Source organism: Suricata suricatta, chromosome 2 (genome assembly GCF_006229205.1).
Source record: "Suricata suricatta isolate VVHF042 chromosome 2, meerkat_22Aug2017_6uvM2_HiC, whole genome shotgun sequence".
In the NCBI taxonomy this organism is placed as follows: domain Eukaryota; kingdom Metazoa; phylum Chordata; class Mammalia; order Carnivora; family Herpestidae; genus Suricata; species Suricata suricatta.
In genome coordinates this window covers 186,123,889-186,131,569 of record NC_043701.1, presented here as the reverse complement: position 1 = coordinate 186,131,569, position 7,681 = coordinate 186,123,889, and positions in this window count along the sequence as shown.

Genomic DNA, 7,681 nt, shown 5'->3' with positions numbered 1-7,681 from the left:
AGTCTCAGAAATGCAATCGGCTAGACAGAAGTCACACTGTGGAAACCAAGTGGCTGTGGCGCCGGGCTGTGGAGACAGCCGCAGAGCATGAGGCGACCACGGGAGCACGGTCGCAGGAGGACATCTGTCGCTCGGGTTCAGCACACAGCAGCCGGGGGGCAGGACCGGCTCGGCGCGGAGCCCTGCGCAGGAGGGCAGTGCGGGCCACGGGGGCACGGCTGTCCCCACCCCCCACCTGAGTCCACGGCGCCCACGGTTCCACGGAGCTGCAGGGGGCAGCGGGGGGCGGGGAGGGGAGGGTGCCCGCAGGGGCGTGGCCGCTGGCCCCAGAAACGCCTCCCCCGAGCCCCATCCCTGTCCTCAGAGCTGCGCCGCTCCCAGTGCAGGGCTGCCCCCGAGAGGCCCCCCGTCCTTTCCCAGCTGAGCCGTGTTAGCGTCCCGCTGCTGCTCCTGGCCGCCTGCAAGAGAGTGAAGCTGGCCCCTTACCTCACACCCTATACAAAATTTAGTTCCTGTAACGGGTCAAGGATCTCAGTGTAAGACCTGAAACAACAAAACTCTTAGAAGAAAACATAGGAACAAACTTCATGACCCGGGACCTGGCAGTGGTTTCTTGGCCACAATGCCAAAGGCAGAGGCAACAAAAGAAAAAACAGATGCATTTGAGTTCATAAAAAAAAAAAGTTTGTGCATCAACAGAGTAAGTGGGGAACCCACACAAGGGAGAGAGTGTTGGCAAACCACGGATCCGATGGGATTTTAACGTCCAGAATATATAGCGAATTTCTAAAATTCAACAACAAAAACCTGCTGAAAATACGGGCCGAGAACTGGCACGGCCGTGTCCCCCAAGAAGACGGGCAGGTGGCCAGTACGGCCACGACCGGAGGGTCAGCCTCTCAGTCCCCAGGGAGACGCAGGTCAACACCACAGCATGACCCCCTCACATCCGCTGGGACGGCTGCGGTCAAGAAAGACAGAAAATGGCCGGTCGGGAGGACGGGGCGGGACGGTGGGAGCGTGCAGTGGGCCGTCGCTGCGGAAACAGCACCGGAGCTGCTCGGAGGGAGAGTCACAGAATTGCCACGTGGCCCAGCAGTCCGACTTTGGGGCGTGCACCCAAAGAACCGGAAGCAGGGCCTCAGACAGACGCCTGCACCCCCACGTTCACTGCAGTTACCCACACGAGCTAAAACACGGAAGCAAAACCAACGTCCGCGGATAGATTAACGGATGAGTGAAAGGTTCTGTATGCGTGTTACGGAAATTACTCAGCCTCAGCAAGGACGGAGGTTCTTCTACGGCGCGGACGGACCCAGAGGACCTGCTCAGCGAGGGACTCCAAGCCCAGAAGGACATATATGCATGACTGCGCTTCTCGGAGGCGCTTAGAGCAGTCGGTAGAGAGACAGATGGAGAGGGGAGGGTCCGGGGCTGAGGGGGGATCGAGGGTGTAATGGAGGCAGATTTTCACGTTTCCAAGACGAGAGGAGTTTGGTGGAGGACCATTTGGGGCACAACATTACCATGTATTTAATATTCCTGGACTGTACCCTTAAAGACTGTTAAGATGGCAACTTTTATGTTATTATTGTACCACAGTATTAAAAAGTTGAGAAAAAATCCAAACATCTACTGAGACACTTGAAATGTGTTTTCAGAAAATGATATCCGATATCCGCATTTGAAACAAGGATGTTTAGTGGGGCGCCCGGGGGGCTCAGTCGGTTAAGCATCCAACTTCGCCTCAGGTCATGATCTTGCGGTTTGTGAGTCTGAGCCCCACGTTGGGCTCTGTGCTGACAGCTTGGAGCCTGGAGCTGCTTCGGATTCTGTGTCTCCCTCTCTCTCTGCCCGTCCCTTGTTCACACGCTGTCTCTGTCTCTTTCTCAAAAATAAATAAACATTAAAAAAAAAAAAGAAAGAGTAGGGCATGTAGAGAACAAATAACATGATATACGTAAATCCCACCTGTCCGTAATTATATTAAATGCAAGTGGATTAAACCCCCAATCAAAAAGCAGAGATCAGTGAAATGGATTTTTCTCAGCATGAAACCACACCTCTTTATTGGCTCTTTTTCCTCAGGCCAGAAGCCTGGCACAGGACAACGGGCTCTCTGCTAAAATATCATAAGGCTGATGACACAGGAGGGAGACAGTTTTCTGACGAGTCTGGGGAAAAACCCACTTCTAAGCTCATTCTCGTTGCAAAATTTCAGTTCCTTGTAGCTATTTGACTGAATTCCCTTTTCCCCTGATGGTTGTGACCCAGGGGGCCCTTTCAATTTCTAGAAGCCACTTAGAAACTTGTCACATGAACTTCTTCATGTTTAAGCCAACAAGGCACAGTGAATCCTTCCCGTGCTTTGACTCTGTGACTTTCTCCTCCGTGACCTGTCAGAAAAAGCTTACTGCTTTTATTTTATTAAAAATTTTTTTTTCTTAATATATTAACAATTTGTTCTTAGAGGTGCCTGGGGGCTCAGTCGGTTAAGCTCTGACTTCGGCTCAGGTCATTATCTCAGTTTGTGGGTTCGAGCCCTGTGTTGGGCTCTGTGCTGACAGCTCACAGCCTAGAGCTGCTTCTGATTCTGTGTCTCCCTGTCTCTCTGTCCTTCCCCCTCTCATGTTCTCTCTCTGTCTCAAAAATAAATAAAACATTAAAAAAATCATTAAAAATTTTTAAATTTATTTATTATTTAGTTTACATCTAAGTTCGTTGCATATGGTGCAACGTTGATTTCGGGGGTAGATTCCTTAACGCCCCTTACCCGAAATGGATTCTTTAAAGTGACCCAGCTGTCTGAGGTCTACGAGAAACACACCTGGGCTTCAGACACGGGCAGACCGGAAGCGGACCCATGGAAGACGTACGCCTTGCCAAGACCAGCCCGGACTTGCTATGCCAGCACGAGACGGAGTTGATCCTACGACAAAAGTTACTAGAGACACACAAGGACACTGTAACTGGGACAGTCAGGGACCGGCAGACACCTGCCAACGTGTCCCTACATGTTCGGAGCAGAAGCTGACAGTGGGGGATGGCTGCAGTGTAAGGGCGGGCGTGCTCGATGCCCCCAGTCCACACAGGAGAGGGTGGCGGAGCGAGGCAGGGAAGCGCCGGGGAGCACGCCCCAGAAGCCCACGTGACCACGTGCCCCTGGGCGAGCTCGGGGATTCTCCAGATCAGGTCATCACGTGGGGCCAAAACCAGTTTCACTGAAGTTGAAGAGGCCTGAACTCAGGCGGCAAGTGTTTCTGACCTGGCGCTGAGACCTGACGGGAATCGAACTTGGAACAGAGGAAATGGGAGAAATTCAAACTGTGTGGAGTGTAACAGACGCGCCTGGTGAGCGTGGGCGCCGGAGGAAGGCGCGAGGCGGCCCCGCCGACCTCACGGGGCCCACGAGACGTGGCAAAAGCAGGGGGGGGGGCCCGCTCTGCCTGCGAGCACACGTCTGGACCAGGAGGCACCTCGCGGGTCAGCACCTCGACCCCGCACCTCAGGAAGCAGAGCCGAGGGCACAGACTGAGCAGCAGGTGAATCGGCAAATCCCAAAGCAGGCTCTTGGAGGACCGGGCTCGGGCAACTGGCAGGCGGCCGGGCAGAAATCCCGGGGACACTGAGAGTGACATCACTGGGTGGAAGTGCACACGTCCTCAGAAAGACGCAAGGGCTCAAACTGAGAGCAACAGTTGATCGGAATAGAACCATAGCGTGCAAAGGGACCGATAAGCCTGTGCAAACCTCCCCAGGCAGAGGCCCGGGCGGCTTCCCAGTGCACCCCACCAAGCACTGGGAGCGGAGGTGAGACCAGAGTGGACAGATAGCACACCCGCCCTGACGTGGGAGCTGTGGCACCATCATCCGACTGATCCTCAGAAGGCCCCTCCTGGCACGCTCCCTCCACGGGCACGGGCGGTGGCACCGAGGCGCAGCAGACCGGCCACGAGGATTCTCAGTACGTCCAAACTGTGCAGGTGAGTTCTCCAGCTGCCATGGCTTAAAACTAGAAATTAAAGGGGCGCCTGGGTGGCTCAGTCGTTTAAGTCTCCGACTTCGGCTCAGGTCATGATTTCATGTTTGTGGGTTCAAGCCCCGCATTGAGCTCTGTGCTGACAGCTCAGAGCCTGGAACTGCTTCGGATTCTGTGTCTCCCTCTCTCTCTGCTCCTACCCCTCATGCTCTGTCTCTCTCTGTATCAAAAATAAATAAAACCTTAAAAAAAAACAAAAAACCCCTAGAAATTAGGAACATGAGGAGCTCAGGAAAATCTGCACACATTTGGGCCCCATGTGACCTGTGTGTCAAAGAGGAAATCAGAAAGGAAATTAAGAAACATGTGGAACGGAATAAAACCTTTCAGACTTTGTGGGACGCCGCCCTGCAGGGCCGGGGGTGCGTGAATCATGGCGCCTGCTTCCGTTAGAAATAAGCTCAGCTTGTTCCGTAAGGAGCTTAAAAAACAGAACATTTAATCCAGAGTCCGCACAAAAAGGTAAATTATGAAGGTCAGAGCAGAAGTCATTGAAATACTGTATAATTGGAGTTAATGAAATGTTTAGAGGTGCAGTAGGCATGACTTTGAGTAGATAATGAAAGAAAATGCAAAATAGTTATTGATTCATGATGTGGTTTCATCTTAGCTTGGGCAAACCATGCAGTATTTGATACATAGTAGCAGAATATTTACTATGGAAGCTTGAAAAGATGTGAGTTCTCTGTGTGCAATCTTTCATTTATGCATGTGAGAGGGTTTTCTTTTCTTAATATTTTTACACTGTAGTACTTGTTTTCCTTGTTGGGGTGTTTGCTTATTTAATACATTCCATCAAAAACAGAAAAAAAAAGAAGTCATTGAAATAGAAAACAGGAAAACAACAAAGAAATCCATCACTAAAGTTATCAATAAAATGGATAAACCTGTAGCTACACTGATCAGGAAGGGGGAGCAAAAAATACTAAAGTCAGAAATGAGAAAATTATTTAAAATAAAGGAAAATATTGGAAAATCAGAGTTCAAACAATAAAATGTTGCTCTTGGGGAGTCCCGGTGAAGTGAATGGAAGGGTGAGTGACCCGGAGCCGGGGTTTTGTAACACGTGTCAGGTGCGTGCTCGCTCATGGCTCAGCGAGGAGATGACGCGCAACCCAGGGAAAGTCGGACAGAAAGGGTTTCAGTAGACACTTCCTTTGGCAAGAACGTGTACAAATAGCCAATTAGCAATCGATGGAGGCGGGCACATTGAAAACACTCCACGGGGCGCCTGGCGGGCTCCGTCGGAGGAGCGTGCGACTCTTGATCCCTGGGTTGTGAGTTCGAGCCCCACGTGGCATGAGAAGACTACTTTAGAAAGAAACCCGGTACGGGGCGCGGTCGTTAGAGTGTCTGACTCCTGATCTCGGCTCAGGTCATGATTTCGCGGTTTGTGAGTTCAAGCCCCGAATCAGGCTCTGCCCTGATGGCGTGGAACCTGCTTGGGATTCTGTCTCTCCTTCTCTCTGACCCTATCCTGCTTATGATCTCTCTCTCTCTCTCAAAATAAATAAACTTAAAAAATATTACATTAACAACAATTTAATGACGAACCCTGACCATCCTCGTGGCTGCCCAGGACGCGGGGGATCGGAATTCTCCTCGGCCGGTGGGAACGTGCCCTGGACAAACGCCCCGGCAGCTTCCTGAGCAGGCGCGTGCGGCCGGTTCGCTTCCAGCACTTACCCCGGGAAAGGGGAACACGACTCCCTGGGGGCTGAACTGACTATTTACAGCAGCTTTTCATCAGGGTGAAGACTGGAAAGACCCCAGCTCCCCCGTGGCCGGGGGGCAGGCTGTGGTGTGTCCGCGCCGAGGGGCACTAGCAGGGGCCATGCCTGCTCACTCTCGGGTGGGTGAGTCCCCGAGACCCGGTGGCGAGGGGCAGGCCAACGACACCTGACGCCCGCAAGTCTGGGCGACGGACCAGAGGGCATCAGGGCTGCCCGGGGCTCTGAGTGGGGCCGATGCTCCACACTGTGTGGACGGGCGGGTGGGGCTTGCAGCAGCCCACATCCTGCCTGCGGTGCTGATCGGTGGGCGCCGGTGCCCAGACCCGTCGCTCCGCGCCCTCCAGGGGCATGCATGTCACTCTGTGCATGTCCTTCCGCCGCCGCCGCTAAAACACGAGGATTTGCCGCGAACCGGCTCCTCGCGGCTCGGCAGCCTCTGTGCCTCGACCACCCACACGGCCTCCCTTCTCACCGTAGCCACCAGCCTTCCCCCGGCGAGCTGCCCCTGTGCCCGGGGCGGGGGGCCCTCCTGCCCCACGCTGGCCGCTTCTGCCCGCAGGCCCCGCTGTCGGTGACTCCGGCGGCCGAGGCCAGCTCGGGGACTTTGTGGAGCAGACGTGCCCCCGCGGCTGCAGGAGCGCGGTTCCGGCAGGACCCTGGCAGGACGCGCCGCCCGCTCCGGGCTCGGGGAGGGTAATTCCAGCACTGGGTCCTTTCGAGCCGCGTGATGCCTGGTAATGGCTTTGTGTCTGAGTGCTCTCCGCCCTGTTTGTCGCCGGTCGCACTGACGTGTGGGTTTTGTTCACTGCGTCTAATCTGGCCGCCAGCAAGCGTGTGTCTTGGTGGAAAGTGGCCTTTAAAGTGGGACGCGGGCCCCAGAAGCCGGGCACGGAGGCGTGCCTCCTGGGTTGGTGAAGCAGCAGGGACGTCTCCCCGACATGTGTGTGTGAGTGTGTGCGTGTGCGCGTGCGAGAGGCCGTGGGACGGGCCGCCCCTGATGTGAGTGTGCGAGAGTGTGTGTGGGTGTGAGTGTGTGCGCGTGCGAGAGGCCCCAGGGACCGCGGTCGCTCACGCTCACCAGAGCCAGAGAAAGGGCTGGGGGCCCTGGGACAAGGCCTCGCCTCCGCAGGCCGAGCAGGAAGCCCTTGACCGAGCTGGGCTGTGAGCGGGAGCTCCCTCCCGCGGGCCTTCCTGCCTCCAGGGCTCCCCCGGCCCCCCCCCCCCATTGGGGCGGCGCCCTCGGCAGTGGACAAGGCACCCCCCGGGGCGAGCGCTCGCATAGCTCGGGGGGTTGTGGGGCGCTAACCCGCTCCCTCGGCCACGAGTGGGTGCAGAGAGAGGCCCAGAGCCTTGATCTCTGACCGGGCTCTCTAGGTGCCTGCCTGCCGTCCGTGATGTGCCGTCACGTCCGCTCAGACTGATGTGTCCCCACGTTCACGTGCTGCAGCCCTAACCTGATGCAGCAGTGACTGGGGTGGCACGGATCACGGGGACAGCCGTGTGCATCCAGGTCCCAACACGGAGGGGCCCGGGAGGGCTCTACTCTGCACAAACATGAGGGGCTGAGAGAGGATGGGGCAGGGGGAGGGGTGCGGCCCGAGAGCCAGCAGCACAGGCCTCTGAGAAAACCCTCCTTGTTGGCACCTTGACCTTGGACGTCCAGCCCTCGGAACTTCGAGGCAGCTGTCTGAGCTGTCTGAGCGGACGGAAATAATGCGAGCTGTTGTTTGAACTTCCTGTCGCAGCCCCACCGTCCTCACCGGCAGCGCCCTCGGCCCCGGCGCCTGGGCCCGTGCCAGAACCAGGACTCCCGGCTCGAGCTCCGCAGGCCGCACAGAGCACCGGACTCGCAACGGAAATGAGACAAAGTCTGGACATAAAGGTCCTTGAAGGACCACCCGGAGCCCCC